The sequence below is a fragment of the Oculina patagonica genome, chromosome 3 (assembly GCF_052425735.1).
Source record: "Oculina patagonica isolate OP01 chromosome 3, crgOcupat, whole genome shotgun sequence".
Lineage (NCBI taxonomy): Eukaryota > Metazoa > Cnidaria > Anthozoa > Scleractinia > Oculinidae > Oculina > Oculina patagonica.
The window spans coordinates 3393984-3410706 of NC_135760.1; the positions used below are offsets into that span (position 1 = coordinate 3393984).

At 39.6% G+C, this 16723-nt stretch overlaps 2 pseudogenes across 2 annotated transcripts; both read right to left on the reverse strand.

Annotated features, from left to right (window-relative positions):
* Positions 1-102: 102 nt before the first annotated feature.
* Positions 103-4876, reverse strand: LOC144646193 (uncharacterized; annotated as a pseudogene). Its single transcript, XR_013569370.1, has 4 exons — positions 4826-4876; positions 3095-3210; positions 1819-2742; positions 103-647 (listed from the first exon to the last, which is right to left on the reverse strand). The product of XR_013569370.1 is annotated as an uncharacterized LOC144646193 (transcript).
* A 3713-nt stretch (positions 4877-8589) lies between these two features.
* Positions 8590-14376, reverse strand: LOC144646187 (uncharacterized; annotated as a pseudogene). The gene is made up of 4 exons (XR_013569369.1): positions 14326-14376; positions 12224-12336; positions 10013-10979; positions 8590-9369 (listed from the first exon to the last, which is right to left on the reverse strand). The product of XR_013569369.1 is annotated as an uncharacterized LOC144646187 (transcript).
* Between the last annotated feature and the right edge of the window lie 2347 nt (positions 14377-16723).

Genomic DNA, 16723 nt, shown 5'->3' on the forward strand with positions numbered 1-16723 from the left:
CTGTATATCTCAATGACAAAGCTTCAATGATCAATATTTTGTAACAATGTGGCAACTATTGAAAAATTAAAAAATCTCGGGATCCCTTGTATCAGGCTATGCCTATTCGTCGGTCACAAGGCCAGCCAGCTTCACATTGTAGGCGTTGACTTTGTCATTCATCTTTGACATACAACGTTTCGGTTTCGAGAATAGCTTACCAAAAACTGCCTCGTTGCAGTGAAATTGCCGCAAGAATTTGTTAACATTAGCATTGTGTTTGGGAATCGCGGTCTTTCCTAGCTGTTTGCAGGCTTGCCACATCTTCATTGCGAATTCAGCATTGGCGTATTCGTCTCCACCAAAATGTATCAATCCAACTCGTGCTTTGGGTGGAAGGCGTTCCCGGATCAATCGCATTGCGTTGAACATTCTCCACATGTACTTGCTCATGTTCAAGAAGCACTCCTCCAGAGGGTCGTCTTTGCAGTGGTTGTACTCTTTGTTTGCCTCGCCCCAGTTTTCAATCATGGACACCCACAGGTCGTTGGTTGTTAGTGACGTGGCTGTGTCCATCACTTTCATCTGTGTACCTCCCACTACATGCCGTATGGCGCCTCTGGTGTGATAAGCCTCTGCCGCATAGATTTCGGCCTTGACGAGAACACCTTTAAGAGAAAAAGTAAAATATGTTTAGTTGGCCATTTGATGCTGTTAAAGAGAACCTGATTTACAAATAAAGCGGGGGGGGGCCGGGGGCGATGGGGTAAGAAGGCGCAAGTTGTAAACTGTCACTTTTTTGGGGAATCAACGTTCAAATTTTTAAATGAATACTGAGAAGCTTTTAACATTTTTTTCTAATTTTGAAAAGAAGCGTACTTTCATGGCAGTAATTCATTTCCGAACGCATGCAAATTGTACATTTTCACCTCCATGTCACGTCAAAAGACAACAATGCAGGTTTCTGCAGGTTGATTTGCTCTTTGCCTGATTCCACATGCAAGTCACGTGCTTGTAATCTTCACAATTACGGTGTATGAAACCAGTTTTGCAAAGTACAAGGTTACTATATAAAATCGAAATAAACCGCAAAATAATGCATTTCTTAGTAAAGTAGATAACCAAAGAGGTAAAAATAAGCGAAGGGGAGCAAGAGCAGTGAAGATTGGAAACGATTGAGAGACTGATTTTCCTGCGAACTTGAAAAGTTAGGCTAATGTTTTCAAGATGCTGGGAGGCGCTGTTGCCCAATAATTAGCACGCTGGACCCCGGATCGAGCGGTCCATGAGGTTCGAGCCCTGGCTCAGGACACTGCGTTGTTTTTTTGGACAAGACACTTTACTATCATAGTGCCTCTCCCCACCCATGCTACAGAAACTGGGATACGCTCCGGTATTAATGAACAAATTGGCTCGTCATCAGACTTTACCTTAATACTTTTCAAGACGCACTATCGGCTAACGTTTTCAAGGTGCGCTATCTGCGTAATATGGTAAAGCCTTTAAGCTTAACTGGCTCAATTATATCTCGGGGCTTAACTCCGGTTTCGGTAGTATGAAGCGGCTATGGGTATTGCTTCTCCTCCTTGGATGGGATGCTAGTCCATCGCAAGGTTACCCCCCAGCATCAAAGTTGCCGGTACCCATTTATACACCTGGGTGTAGAGTGGCAACCTGAGAGTAAAGTGTCTTGCCCAAGAACACAACACAGTGACCCCGGCTTCATTATACCACCACGTCTTCCACCAATCCGTGACGTGGCGCCGTCAAATTGTGGGCTTTTGTCATCTACGACGTCCTTGCAAAAATAAAAATATATATTATATAAAGTGTAATTACCTAGGAATTTTGGCTGATATCCGCCTCCATCTGAGATCGTTTTCACCAGCTTTTGATACTCATCATTATGGGCTGTTCTTAAGGCATCAGAGGAGTTCAGCGAGTCTCCGAGTTTCATTGGTACTTCATCATTCAATCTACTAAAGGAATTTAGCCAAATTTCCAGTTTACGCTTGGATTTGGCAGCAGTCATCGCTTCCCAGGCCCCCGTCACCATCGTTTCAAAGAACTTTTCGTTGTACTTGTAAACCTTGCAGTAAGCACTGGCCAATTCCTGCATTTTAAAGAATGCCGTTTGTTCAAGTTTCGTTACACTTTTGGCAAAGTTAACTGGAAGCTTGGTAAACAAAAATGGCATGGAGTATTCCAGTGTGAAAGCGTAGACATTGGTGTCAAAAACAAGCTCCGAGGGTTTCTTAAATCCATTGGCACCTTGAAAATAGGCGTTAAACTTCTCTGTAAGAAAGCCAGCATCCTTTCCAATGAGCCCGACGTCGTAGTCCGAGGTACAAGAGGCACTCCCATATGGGGCAGGATAGCACACCCCAGATTCAGGGATGACAATTTTGTTGTCATCTGTTCTTGCACAAGCAATCAACTTTCTGCCGCTTTCTTCATAAAGAATGTGGGTCACTAAGAGATATCTAGCAGCTGTGATGTAGAGGAGGTTAGTACAGCTATCCTTTGTGCGAAATGTTGGGCTCTTTTTTGTTTTCTTCCAATCACTGTTTCGGTCAAAGAACTTCTTTACTCGATTTGCAGCGTGAGAACTCAGAGGTCCCGAGATCTTCTTTGAAGTGAGGTAGCTTGATCCATACATCTCTTGTGGGGTCTTTTACAAATTTGTAATGGTCTACGATGTTAGTTTTTATCCAAACGAGGTCTTCTTGGTCCTCGGGGTTACTCAGACTTGAGGCTGGAAATCTTTAAAAAAAGAGAAAAGGAAACTTCAGAATTTGTTTTAAAGCACTCCACGAGATATTTCTTGTCCCTACAATACAAATCGCAAAAATCCATTTATTAATATCTTATTTGAAAGCTTCTTGGCTCGCGATTTAATTGGTTTAAACCGACATAATTACAAAAATAAATTTAATGCCGTCTAGTAGGAGGAAAAAGTCGTATTCTTTCGTTTTCGTTGACCAATGAAAATACAAATGCTTCGTAAATCTTTATGTGATTTTAATAAATAAATCACTCTGAGTATCGGAGTATTTAGCTTACGCAGCTAATTGTGGTCACTCTTTCAAGCTTTAACATTGCATTATATACGTACGCCTCATCAAACAGTTTTCCCTTTAGAGGTTCAATGTAGTCATCTGAGGACCATTCCGGCTGGTTCTGGGCTGCAATGTTTCTGAATACCGATATCGGGTACAGTTCGTCGCACATCTAATATAAAACCAGATAATCAGCATTATTTTTTTTATTTTTAAGGAACAAATTGGCGCCAATTTTCTATGCGTCAAATATTAGCACTGCCAAATTCAAATATTTATCTTTAGATTATGATATGCTCTACTTTCAAGCCCAAACTTTTGCCGTTCGGTAAAAGTAGTTAAAGTGTATATGACAGATTTTTTTTATTTGCCTGATCAAATCTACGTAGTATGCTGATGCGAACATCGAAAAAAGAAATTCGAAATCTCGTTTTTTTTCACCGCGTTTTCGACCTAAAAACGCAATATTTTCACTTCCGGTTGGATCCAAAACCGCGCACAGTGGGGAGCTGGGTCTATTCTGCTTTTGACGTCATGGCCGGTCTAGACCCAGCTCCCCACTGGGCGCCGTGACGTCAAACAAGTGATACACTCAAGAACCAAACAAACTGAACAGGGAATTTCAAAGGAAGATTGCGGCTGGGTTGCCGGAAAACCGAAAAAAAGCTAAGGTAAAGGCTTGGAAGTTTATAAATGATCTGAAGTCTAGAGGGATACTAGTGTAATGATAGTTTTTTTTAGAAAAGCCGATGGAAATAGCGTGTGAAAATAAAGCTATCATATATCATATCAGCAAACATACAGGTAAGTAAAATAAAAAGGCGGTTTTTAATCTTGACGTATTAGGCTCAAAACGAATTTAGAAGTAGCGCACGTGTTGTTGTGATTTTAGCGATTTTAAATCTATGCCGTCGCAGCTTTAAAATTCCATGTTCAATTATTTGGCTGTTTGGTTATTGAGTGTATCACTGAGCGCATTCTTGTTTGACGTCACGGCGCATAGTGGGGAGCTGGGTCTAGACTGGCCATGACGTCAAAAGCAGAATAGACCTAGCTCCCCAATGTGCGCGGTTTTGGACCCAACCGGAAGTGAAATTTCACGATTTTATAGCGCGAAAACGCGGTGAAAAAAAGAGATTTCGAATTTCTTTATTTAGATGTTCCCATCAGCATCCCACGTACATTCGATCAGGCAAATAAAAAAAACTGTGTCATATACACTTTAAGGATTTTACGCTGAATATGAATAGGCATAGAGCGTTGTTAGTATCAGTTTTCTAGCCAAGTATTTTAGTCTGTCCTTGTAAAAAGCTCCGTAACTTTGTCGTTGAACTGTCATACATATTACGCTTCAACCCCTTTTAAAATTCCATCTTCTTTCCCAGGGCCATCTCCCTGCAAAATTCAGGGCAAGGGCATAACGATTAGTAATCATAATGCTTTTTGATTGGATGCGTTAATAATCAGTGATTATAGATACGATATGATTTATCATGAAAAGGGTATACATGTTTCATAAGTACAATTAGTCTTTAATGCATTATATACTTCTGGTAAAATAAAGATATTTTTCATCGTTGATACATTATGTTTACCCCCGGTGTATGTAACTAAGTTCTATGCGGGGATGCTCCGCCCCGAGGACCAAACCCTAACCCACTGATATACCATTTTTAATCATTTTTCATTCTTCATCGTTATAGAATTCTAACGTTCCGCGATCAATTTAATCCTCTGTTGCCACAAGATACGAATAAAATTTAAATAAAGAAAATCGCATATGTTACCGCTTGTCGATGAACCAAAATGAAAACCAAGAAACTCGTAATAATCATCATATTTCAAGTACCTGCAAATGCACATTAAAGTTGAGTTTAGTCAAGAGGAATGAAGAGCGCGATTCTGGACTAGTTGTTATTGACCAAGTGTGAGGTTTACATTACGATCAAACGAGCTTAATGTTATCATCATTATCATCATCATCATCGTCGTCGTCAATTATTCGTTATTATTTTTGAAATAACATAAAAAACTTCACTTGAAAAGGTAACTTGGAATGCGTTAGCGGTAGGTTTTGGGAAAAAAAGCCGCTCGAGAACCAATCAAAATGCACGACTCAGTTCATCAGGATCGCGCGCGACGGAGCTTTAAAAAAAAACAAAGACGTCCAGTTTAATAAAAAGGCACGCTTCACAAGGGTTTTAACTAAGTACCAATACAGGCTATAGGGAAATGGAGCAAGTTGGAATCTTCAGTTTTCGTGTATGAAGATGTTATTAATCCTTTCTTTCAATAATATAATAGCCTCAAATTGTTTAAGCGCATTAAAACTTATGATTTGGGAAGGAGTTAGTAAACGCCTTTTAAACCTTTTCAAGCAGCTTGTGGGAATGTTTGATGATGGCGGGTATTTGACGGTTTATATTGTCACATTTTGACGGTACTGAGACGATTGAATAATGACGGTTGAAAGTTATTAAGAACTTAGACGAGTAATCCGTTTCTAGTTTCAAAATTTTGCTTACAGTAATCAAAGCATGAATCTGGTCTCAATGCACTTTCAGTCAAAATCTGACAAATTCGAAAAATATTACGAGATAGTGTACTTCTTATAAAAATGAATGGGAAATATGTCCATATGCGACTGAGGCGGAAGCTACGTTCATGAGAAGTGTGTCTACTACTAGATACCAAAATCGAAATACAAAAAAACAGAAAACAGAACTAGCTGTTTACATAAATTTTAGTTAACGTTATGTTTCAGATGTTTTCTTCTGGGAGGAACAATAATCCTAAACAACAAAAGTGATGCCGTAACAGTTACAGCACCATCCATATTTTCCTTAATTTTTTTAAATATTGTTATTTTTTATACCACGTAATATAAATCCCACTCACATTCGGATGTGGCTAACCCTCTGTCGTCGACGAACGGTTTTGCTGAAGTGGATACCAAAACTATCTTTTATCTGCGAGTAAAAAATAACGAAACTTGAGTTCGACCAGATCAAGGTACAGTACGCTGATGTTTCAGTGTTCTAGACAGTTATAAAGACAGTCAAAGATCATGTTTGCTTTTCAACAAGCGTTTAGGTCATAAATATGTCATCGATTCAAAATACATTAGCGTCAGCTAAGGTCTCCTTTAGAGATCCACATTCCTTCTTTGGACAACCCAGAAAAAACGGCGATTCCTTGTTCGATTAAGGTCCACAATATTCCTTTAAAGTGCATTACGTTGCTATTTTTTCTACGATAGTACCTGCATTGAACGGTTTTTAAGTAAATAAGGCGGATAACTCAACAAACAATTTGCTGGTTCTCTAGCGTAAGATACTCGCCACAAGCTGGTCACGAGTGTTTCTTAACCAAGCAAAGACCTTAAAAATATAACGGTAGATACACAAAGAGGAAATGCCAACTTGATTTTGTTTTGTGATTATCGCGCAATGAAAATTAAGTCCAGGACTCAGTCGGATGCTGGTTCTTGTCTCCTGCATCAAGTCGCGGGAACAACTCACTTTGATTGAACTACCCATTTTCATCAAAATTTTCTTGTCACAGGACAGAAATTTTGTCCCGCGGCATACCGCTTAAGTCAAACTGGTTTGAATCGAACTGAAGCACCAAGATCCGCAAGTTGTCTCCTCACAGCTAATTCGAGAAAGGTTGTCGAAAAAAACACAAAAGTGCACGAGACAAGACCGAAAGGTGGTCTGGGTATTCACTCTAATTTTGCATAGTGGCCTAAAGGAAATGTACAAGTTTGTATTTTTGAACGTGAAGATTTTGTTTTTCCTCTCAGGAGGCCTTTTTCTGTAGCTTTACTTTTACTTTCGCATGTTTTGAGTTTTGAAAATTTTTTTATAATTGGTGTATTTTTTCTTTTTTAAAAAAATTTTTTTCTCTTTTTTAGTCGCCCCCTTCTACCCATATTCCTTTCGGTCTTGTCGCGTCTTTTTCCTTTTTCCGACAACCTCTCTCGAATTAGCTGTATACAGCTCGGCACACACGATGCGAATTTTACATCACGTACAAACATGTTTTCGCGACATAATTACACAAATTTTTCATACAAGTTACGATTTTTTTGACCTCTTAAAGATACCATTTTTCTTGCCTGATCGGTCTAGGTTGCCAACACGGTATAATAATGACGTTTTTCACACGTGAGATAAAGGAGAGCATGATGACTTAAAATACAGCTATTTCAGGGTTGTAACCAGGTATATAGGATCAGGGATCACAGCCTCGGGATCCGGATCATGGACCCGGGTTCCCGGTTAACAAGTCATGGCATGTTATGGGATCCGAATCGGCCAATCAGATGGGATCAGAATGGAATCAGGGATCAAATGTTGCCACATTTAGGGGATCAGGAATCAAAATTAAGAGCTAAAATTTGGGATCAGCGATGAAACATATACCTGGTTACGACCCTGGCTATTTTGAGCATCCCCAGACCCTTTCAAATGGGAATCCCCCCCCCCTCCCCCTCCCAAGCGTACATACTTGCTCAATATGGTGCCAACTGAGCTCAGCGCGTGCTGGAAAATGGGACGGAAAAGTTGTGCTGGAGGTCTATAGTGGGAATTGGAAGTCGTCACGTACTCTCGGAAAAAAAAGAAGTGAGAGCGTAAAGCTGATAGCTCTCTAGACTGAGATGCCCAGTCCTTGAAATGACGTGTGAAGTGGGCATTCTGCAGGAAATGATTGATATGGAAGCCTTGTTGTGAGTATTTTCTTTTTCTGTTTTCGCAAGAAGCCAACGGGACACTTGGTGTAATAAGGGAATTTAAGCAAACCACAATGGCAGCGTAAAAAGCGAAGCCTCGAGCCAAGTGGTCCATACTCTGCCGGAGCTTATTCCGGTTTCTGTAGCATTAAGCGGCTAGGTATATTTCTACTCCCCCTGAATGGGATGCTATTCCATCGCAGGGTACCCCCCAGCATTTCGTCGCCGGTACCCATTTATACACCTGTGTTTGTTGTTCATCGTGGTGTAAGATAGGAAGGATGAACGTTTATTCGTTTGGCCCACGATGGAATCGGTGATAGACACAAGTCAATAATAAGTCACAATTCCATCGTGAGACGAATAAACGTTCATCTTTTTTAGTTTCCTTTATTGTAAACTTAACATGAAATGACCAAACGCTTACACGACGTGAACCACGACGGCCAATTTTTCATGTTTCCAAAAAAAGCACGCCGTCTGTAAGTACTTAGCTGGTGGAGAGTTCTAACACCGATCGACAGAATAAATGGACTTGGATAATCACGAGATTCTCAAGTAAAATACAATTGTATAATCTGGATTGACGTCTTTCGTCTAGTAGCGCTGGTTGGTGAAAATTCGTGTTGTTACAGATGCAACCACAACAAGGCCAAAGAAAGGCATCACTTGTTTTGCCATCAGTCTACCAGGGCTTCTAAGTTTTGTTTTCACGCCGCGTTTACCAGACGAACTCGCGTTAAAATTAGTGTAAATAAGAAAATACTCTCAGCCTTCTTTATAGTTTACTGATACGTTTAATTCCAATGGTTATTTTTGTGTTATTTTGAAGTTACTCTAATTCTAATGGCAAATCTTCATTGAACAATCATAATGTTAGGTTAATTTACCCAATATCTTGGAATAATAGGTCAACTATCGATTTTTTGTCTAAGTTTTCTTAATTTAGAAGTTTGGCAGTTTCGTTGAGTTTTCATGATCAGTTCTTGTTTCCTTTGTAACAGCGTATTACAATGACATCATTGAGATAAGTTCTCAGGGGCGCCAGGGTTGCTTTCCAGGCTCGTCGGTCACAAGGCCAGCCAGCTTCACATTGTAGGCATTGACTTTGTCATTCGTATTTGATACACAATCCGACGAGAGAGGACTGCCTGCAACTACATTCTTGCACCCAAACTGCCGCAAAAACTCCTCAACTTTTTTCTGCTGTCTAGGAATCGCTGTCTTCCCTTGCTTTTTTGTAGTCGAGCCACATTTCCATCGCAAATAGAGGATCGGCATATTTTCCTTCAAAATGCAGCAATCCAGCTCTTTCTGAGGCTGAAATTCGGTCACGGACCAATTTCATAGCACTGAACAACCTCCACATGTACTTGCTCATCTTCAGGAAGCACTCCTCCAGAGCAGCGGCTCTGCAGTGGTTGTACTCTTTGTTTGACTCTCCCCAGTTTTCAATCATGGACACCCACAGTTCCATTGTTGTCATTTCTGTCTTTATGTCTATCACCTTCATCTGTGTGCCTCCCACTACAAACCGTATGGCCCCTAGGGTGTGATATGCTTCTGCCGCGTAGATTAGTGCCTTGGAGAGAGTACCTTCAGGAAACGAAGTAAAAACAAATTATTTAGCGATGCTATATGAACATTCTTTGTTTAAAGCAGCAATCATGTTTTAAAAAAATCTTGAAACAAAAACTAACGTTTTGCTTTCCAGATTTGTTTGACGCGCGAAAAAGTTAAACTCAGTGAAAAGCAAAGTCAAATCGAAAGCTAGAAGAGACGGTCAAGGATAACTTGCATGCTAACAAAGTGAATATGTAGCTAGCGAATTCAGGAAGACCAGACAGCCCTGGACACTCTAAAGTTAACCCTATTACACTAACCACTAAGAAAATAAACTAATCGTACGTTTAACCGCTAACAATATTGTATAAAGATTACTAAATATAGCGTTGTCATTTGAGCAAACAATCTGCCGAGAAGTTAAGTAGTTCACAAGGTTATGCGTTTTAAATCTTTAATTCTGCGTTCTGGGTCCTACTACTGAGACTAACAGTATATGTAAGTCTGATACTGAGTCTCATAATAAACCGATTACTACGGGAATAGTTAAAGTTGGAGATGATTAAGATAGATTAAGAGCGACAAACTGGAAAACGAAGGCTGATTTTTATCTTTCATCTTAACTCTTGTCATCTTTGATGTTAATATAAAATAAAGACTGTATGTTTGTAGTTACCTAGAAAGTTAGCGTTGTATCCCTTTTTCTCTGACATTTTTTCCACGAAGTTTTGGTACTCTTTGTTATGGTCTGTTCTGAAAGCGAGCAGCGAGCCTGTTTGTCTCATCGGTACTTCAGTATTCATATCATCGAAGGTCTCCAGCCAGTAGTCTAACTTAGCTTTGGATTTGTGACAGCTAGTCTCAGGAGATTTGGATTTGTCATTTTTCTTACGCATTGCGTCCGTGGCCTCTTTTTTCATCTTGTCAAAAAACTCTTCATTGAACTTAAAGACCTTGTAGTAAGCACTGGCCAGTTCCCGCATGTTATAATCTATCTTTTGATCATTGTTCATTTTTTGTACATTTACACCATTGGTAAAGCTGGTTGAAAGTTTGGTAAACAAAGTGGCATGGCGTATTCCAGTGTAAAAGCATAGACATTGGTGTCAAAAACAAGCTCCGAAGGTTTCCTAAATCCTTTGCTTCCTTGAAAATAGTCGTTGAACTTCTTTGTTATAAACCCAGCATCCTTTCCAATGAGCCCGACGTCGTAGTCTGAGGTACAAGTAGCACTTCCATAAGGTGCAGGGTAGCATATTCCAGAATCAGGAATCGCAATTTTGCCTCCTGTTCTCGTACAAGGAACCAACTTCTTACCGCTTTCTACATAAAGAATGTGGGTCACTAACAGGTATCTAGCAGCTGTGATGTAGAGGAGGTTAGTACAGCTAGCCTCTGTGCGGAAGTCAGGGTTCTTTTTTGTTTTCTCCCAGTCATTGTTTCGGTCAAAGAACGCCTTTACTCGATCTGCCGCCTTGATGAACTCAGAGGACCCAAGATCTGTTTTGAAATCGGGTTGTTTGGTCCATATATCTCTTGTGCGATCTTTCTCAAACCTGTAGCGGTCCACAATGTTAGTTTTTATCCAGGCGAGGTCTTGTTGGTTTGTATAGTCACTCTGAGGCAAATTTAAGGCTGGAATCCTTAAAATAAAGTGAGGAAAAACATTTTCGGATTTGTTGTGTATAAAGCACTATGTGAGATTTTTTTATTTGTTACATGTAATTATCTCTCTTGCAATCTCATTGGGTTAATTCAGATACAATTACCAATCTGTCTTGATTTGACAAAACGTGGACTCCGGGATCCGTGTTTAAAGGCCGACGAACAAGGGAGTGGGAAGGGGGCTTCGGCAAAGACACTTGAGGTAGGTGGCCCAGGCTATGACCTTACAACCCTAGCGAGCCCTGTGTCAGCTGTTAAATTGAAGGCTGGCTGGAGGGATGGGTAAAGTCAGCTTTTTTCCTTGTTTCGGCAAAGACTTTGCTTTGAAATATGGCCTAGACTGGTTCCGGCTTTATATTAATGGCGGCTGGACTCAGTAGCCTTGACACAACTTGAGGCGTCTGATAGGTTGACTTTGTAGAATTCGTGGTTTTCACGTGACGTCATCAAAATTCTAAAACCCAGAATCGCAAGACCCCTGAGTTTTTATCCTTCACTGGCTATTAGATGTTCTTAATATATATCTTGTTAAAGGTTTCTAGCTCAAACGCTTTTTGAATTTCGGAGTTTCGCGCCACACAAGATCAAAGATGGCTGCGAGAAGGCTGTCTCGTATGCTGATAAAAATGCCTCATCCTGCAATTCTTAACAATCTGTACAGTTGAGGTTTAGCGAGAAGTGTTTATGTGAATGCTTACTTGTTCGTGAGAGTGATCTGACCGCTTTTTGTCAAAGCAGAATTTAATGCCAGATGTTTTCATCGATTTCCGGCCGCCATGTTGGAGACCAAGCATTTGGGCTCCAACATGGCGTTTCCATACTGTGCTCTCTAAATTTCGTGAAACATTTTGACGGATAACTCGAGTACGGAAAAACGTACAGACCTGAGACTTGGAGAAGTAGTTTGTATAGTAGTTTTCTTAAACCTGTTAAATTGTTGATGTTTTGACTCAATAGTTTTGGATTTATTTTTTAGCGGCATGGGCGTGACAGTGAAAACCACATATTGCCCCTGGGATCTCCTAAAACCCACAGGACGAGGAAAGGGTAAGGTCGAGGGTGTTGTTGGCCTTTGGCAGTTTCCTTGTTATATTTGGTTAAATGAGAATAGAAATGTAGCTAAATGTATTGCTTCCTTTTATCGCATCATTTCGTCGGCGAACCAATCAAAATACAAGAATTTCGTAAATTTTTATGTTATGTATGAAAAAGTGATACAAACGTCTCATCTTTTCTTTTTCCTTGTACAAGGTCAATGTAGTTATCTGAGGACCACTTGGGCTAGTTCTGGGCAATGTCCTCGACTACCGATATTGGGTACAGTTCGTCGCACACCTAAAAACACACAATTACAAAAATCAACATCAGACATCGCGTAGGCTTGAAAACGCCAACTTGCAGCACTGCAACCCACAAAAAAGTCAGACGCACTCGCTTTTGGAATTCTTCACAAGAAATACTACTTTTTGCGTCATAGTTTTGATTGGAGAGAAGCACAAACACTGGAGGGAAAAACTTCGTGCAAGCTCTATGACGTCACAGCAGTCAAATCTTGGAACGAGTGTGATGGACTGGGTTTCTGGAAGGCAACCACTGACGTATCAAACCTATTCTCCAGGCCTCCACGGCTCCTTTGACTGAAATTAGGGCTAATGCATCTTTGGACGCCATAAATAAAGTCAGATTGTGCTTTTTAACACAAAATTAGACAAATAGTCAGTCGAAAATCCAAAATAATGCTAGCAGTGCTTTTTGGGATAAAATGTGAAAAAAAATGCTCGCGAAGCCAAATAATGCCAAAAAAAGTGCTAGCACTTTCGGTAAGAGCCTATTTGTAAATCTTCTTTTTTTAAGGCAAAGATTAGCACGTGTACTGAAAAGTAAGCTTTTGTGCACGGAATGTACATGGAGGTTTTAATTATTTCTTATTAACCGAGCACGAGGGCCGCTTACTAAGAGAATGTCGCCCGAGGTTTTTCCGGTTCGGACCGAGGGAAGCAAGATCCGTACAAGGACGACCCAGGGGAATATATCCCAGTGCGGTCCCGAGCTAGTGCGAGTTAATAAGAAGTTTTGTGCACGGAATGTACATGGAGGTTTTAATTATTTCTTATTAACCGAGCGGGAGGGCAGGGCCGTAACAAGACCTTTGCCATAGACGAGGCAAGATCTTGCTACGGGTTCTGGGGGCACGACTTTCAAAAAAGACTGAAATTTAGCAGCTCTGGAATTCTTTTAGATACATTTTTCATGAAATATTTCTTGAGGAAATCAATCTTGTTCAACTGGGGATAATTTTCACAAGACATTTATTTTTTCAATTTTGGGTTTAAATCTAGACGAGACAAGTGCCTCGTCTTGCTAGTTGCGACCTTGGAGGGCTGCTTACTGGGAGAATGTCGCCCGAGGTTTTCCGGTTCGGACCGAGGGAAGCGAGATCCATGGCGTTTTCCGTTTTCAAATATCTGTATTAGTTCCGGAGTTATTTAAACTTTAAAAAAAGATATTTAAATACACTCAACCCTTTTTTATATTAAGTATATGTAACTGCATTTATGAAAATGTGGTCAGCAAAAAGTGACCTGAGTATTTTTGCCCACGTACATGACACTGCGATATGGCTAAAAACATGCCGAAAAAAAAAAATGAACAACAGCGCTGCAAGGTTAGGATAAGAGAGAGAGAGAGAGAGAGAGAGGAGGAGAGAAAAACAGACTGACATACACTTTAGTTTTTATATCGTCCACTTTGGAGAGTTTCTGGCGAGAAAAAAACGCGCTTAGAGCGATTTGCTCTTAAAACGGTGAAAATTTCATTAACCTGGTTTTGATAAATCCAGTCATATATAAATATGGAGTTCTCGCTCAATTTGCTGTAGAGACCATTGGACCTTGGTAGACTAATAGTTCTACTGGCGACACACGGTTACTTACGGTTACAACAAAAAAATTGTTTCCAAGACAAATCACTCTTTCCAATCCCCAACCCATTTACCCTTTTTTAGTGAATTTCGAGAAAAATTAAACCAGGCCAAGAAGTCTACCTTTATTCACATTTATATGCTTGCTAGATCATGCAGATGAGGCATCATTTGCAAATATCAAAATTGAACGCCAAAAATATCCAGACAAGCCTTCAACATCAGGGAGGTCTGGCAACCAGTTATTACCATGGTAACAAAATTGTTAGAGAAACGATGTAGATATGTATCGCAGGAACAACACGTTTCATTTGATAGAACGCTAACGTTCTGCGATCCAGTTAATCTCCCGCTATCGCAAACAAGATTCGAATTAAAAAAAAAAAAAATCAGAAATGTCTTACCGCACGGCCATGAACCAACATGAAAACCAAGAAACTCAAAATGGCTATCATTGTTTGGAAACCTGCAAGTGAACATGAAAGTTGTGTTCAGTCGAGAAATGTAGACCCCATTTCAGGGTTGAGAAAAAAAATAAATGTTTTTTAGTAACGGTTCGTCGAGGTTTACTTGAGAGAAAATTAAAGAACGTTTTTTTTCTTCCTGTGGACAAATACTCAATACTTATTTGACCAGTACTGGTCAATACTTATATTTAATTACAGCGATTTCTCGAACCTCCAAGGGAAACAAAAACTGATTCGAGAAATCGGTGGTAAGATTTCAGTGTTCGACTTAGAGAGAGAAATGACTTTTGGTTCGATTTATCCGGAGGTTGGAAAAAAACGGGAATCTACTGTATTTCAGTTGACATAGAAAACGCCACTTAAGATGGTTAACTTGCACGAGTAATCGAAAACAATTAGTTCTCGAACAACCAATCAAATTGCACGATTCCATTCGTCTAAAGTACCCAAACAGGTCTACTCTCCCACGCAGTTTTCTTTAGGGGCGATCTTGTTTCACTATTTCCCCTAAAAACGACTGCGTGGGAGGCTAAAACAGGTCATGCAGAGAAGCATTTTAAGTGGCGATGTCCTTTAAAGCGGACCATCGCATTTCGGGTCGGAAGGACGTTTTCCTTCAAACTTTGCCCAGTGAACTATCTTGGTTTATAAGTAAATGTAACGGCATTAGTTTTTTGAAATACGTTAAAATGTTTTTTTCAGAGCCTATAACAGCCAAGGCGACTAAAAGGCTAAATTTTGATGGTCGCTACAACGAAAAACTGCACAAGTTGACGAGCTCGGCACACAAAAACCGCCGACCGCAACAGAAAACTATTATAATCCCATGAAAGGTGGTCCTTAAAGGGTTGTGAAATCATGTTTGTTTTAATATTTTTTAAATTTTCAGGTTTGGAAAAATTTATGTCTCAACATCCGTCAGATCGCTTTTTATAAACATGCCAATATACCCTGACTTTGCTGGCCTTTAATTTCCAAGTCCAGACCAGACCATTCTAAATTCCACCTGAATTCTACTAAATGGATGCCAGGGAGCACAGTAATCTAAAAATACCTTGCACTTCTTACCTTCTTTCGTCACGGTGACTTCCAACTTTTCGTGTTTTAAGCGAATTTTTCACACACATTATGCAAATGAGGCTGTAAACCGAGCAACGGTTGTTTTTAACAAAAACAGTTTAATCGTTGACTTACAGCATTGCAAGTCAAAAATTCAAGTCATTTCACAGAACGATCACTTGCAAACGTTTTAAGCGGTTAAAAACGGCGAATTATTCGTCCTGGAACTTTGAATTTGTTACGAATTAATTATGCAGTTTCGCTGTCTGCTAAACTTGGTCAGGTAAACTTACTAGTTGGATTGTGTACTCTTAGGTTTTGCTGATTTCTATTGTTGAGTTAACAGTTTTGTTACTTTTGGAATCTGAACATTTTCTCAGTATGTAATAAGTTCAATTTTAGCCACCACACATTGAAATCTAGGATTCCTTTATTTTAATTTAATTACTGACATCAATGTACGAAATTAAAAAAAATAATTTATTCTGTTACCGTAGCTGAGGACGGTACTTTGTGGCCCTTATTGCCTTTCTTCCTAATGAATTTCGTTTTTAACTTCTTTGTTACATACACAGATATCAGTAAATTTTAGTATTACTCTGTGTATCAGTAAGTTATTTTAACACAAAAGCTCGCTCGTGCGAACTTAATTTTATTTACATACATCTTATACTCACAAACCCGTGGATATCGACGTTTAATTATCATCCCACTGCTCGAGATATATTCTCCTCCGTAAAAGGAAATAAAAATACTGCCTCATTGCAAATAAAATTCCTTTCATAGAAATACTCTACTGAAAAAAATACTTTCAAGTCTGTTTCCTGGACTCAAACTTTATAGATCACTGGGGGCGACTTTAACCGTGACAAAACGGAAACTGACGTGACACGGCCAGTAATTTATACCTAATCTGTTCAGAACTAATCGCGATCGCGTGGTTCTTTATCTAGGTTCGTTCGACTTTTTTGCTTATCCATTTGATTTTCATGTTTAGATGTGCTACCACACCTTATACAAATTTCAGTTTGCACAACTACCTCTAAGCTTATAACAAGAACGTGTCTGATCCCTGTTGCCACTACACGGTACAATTTACTACACCTTGAGACTATGTCATTCTTTTCCAAAAAAAAAAAAAAGAAAAAAAAACTACTAGTTTCTTTCGACTTTTTTGCATATCCATTCAGTTTTCATTTTTAGATGTGCTACCACGCCTTAAACAAATTTCAGTTTGCACAACTACCTCTAAGATTATAACCAGAAACGTCTCTGA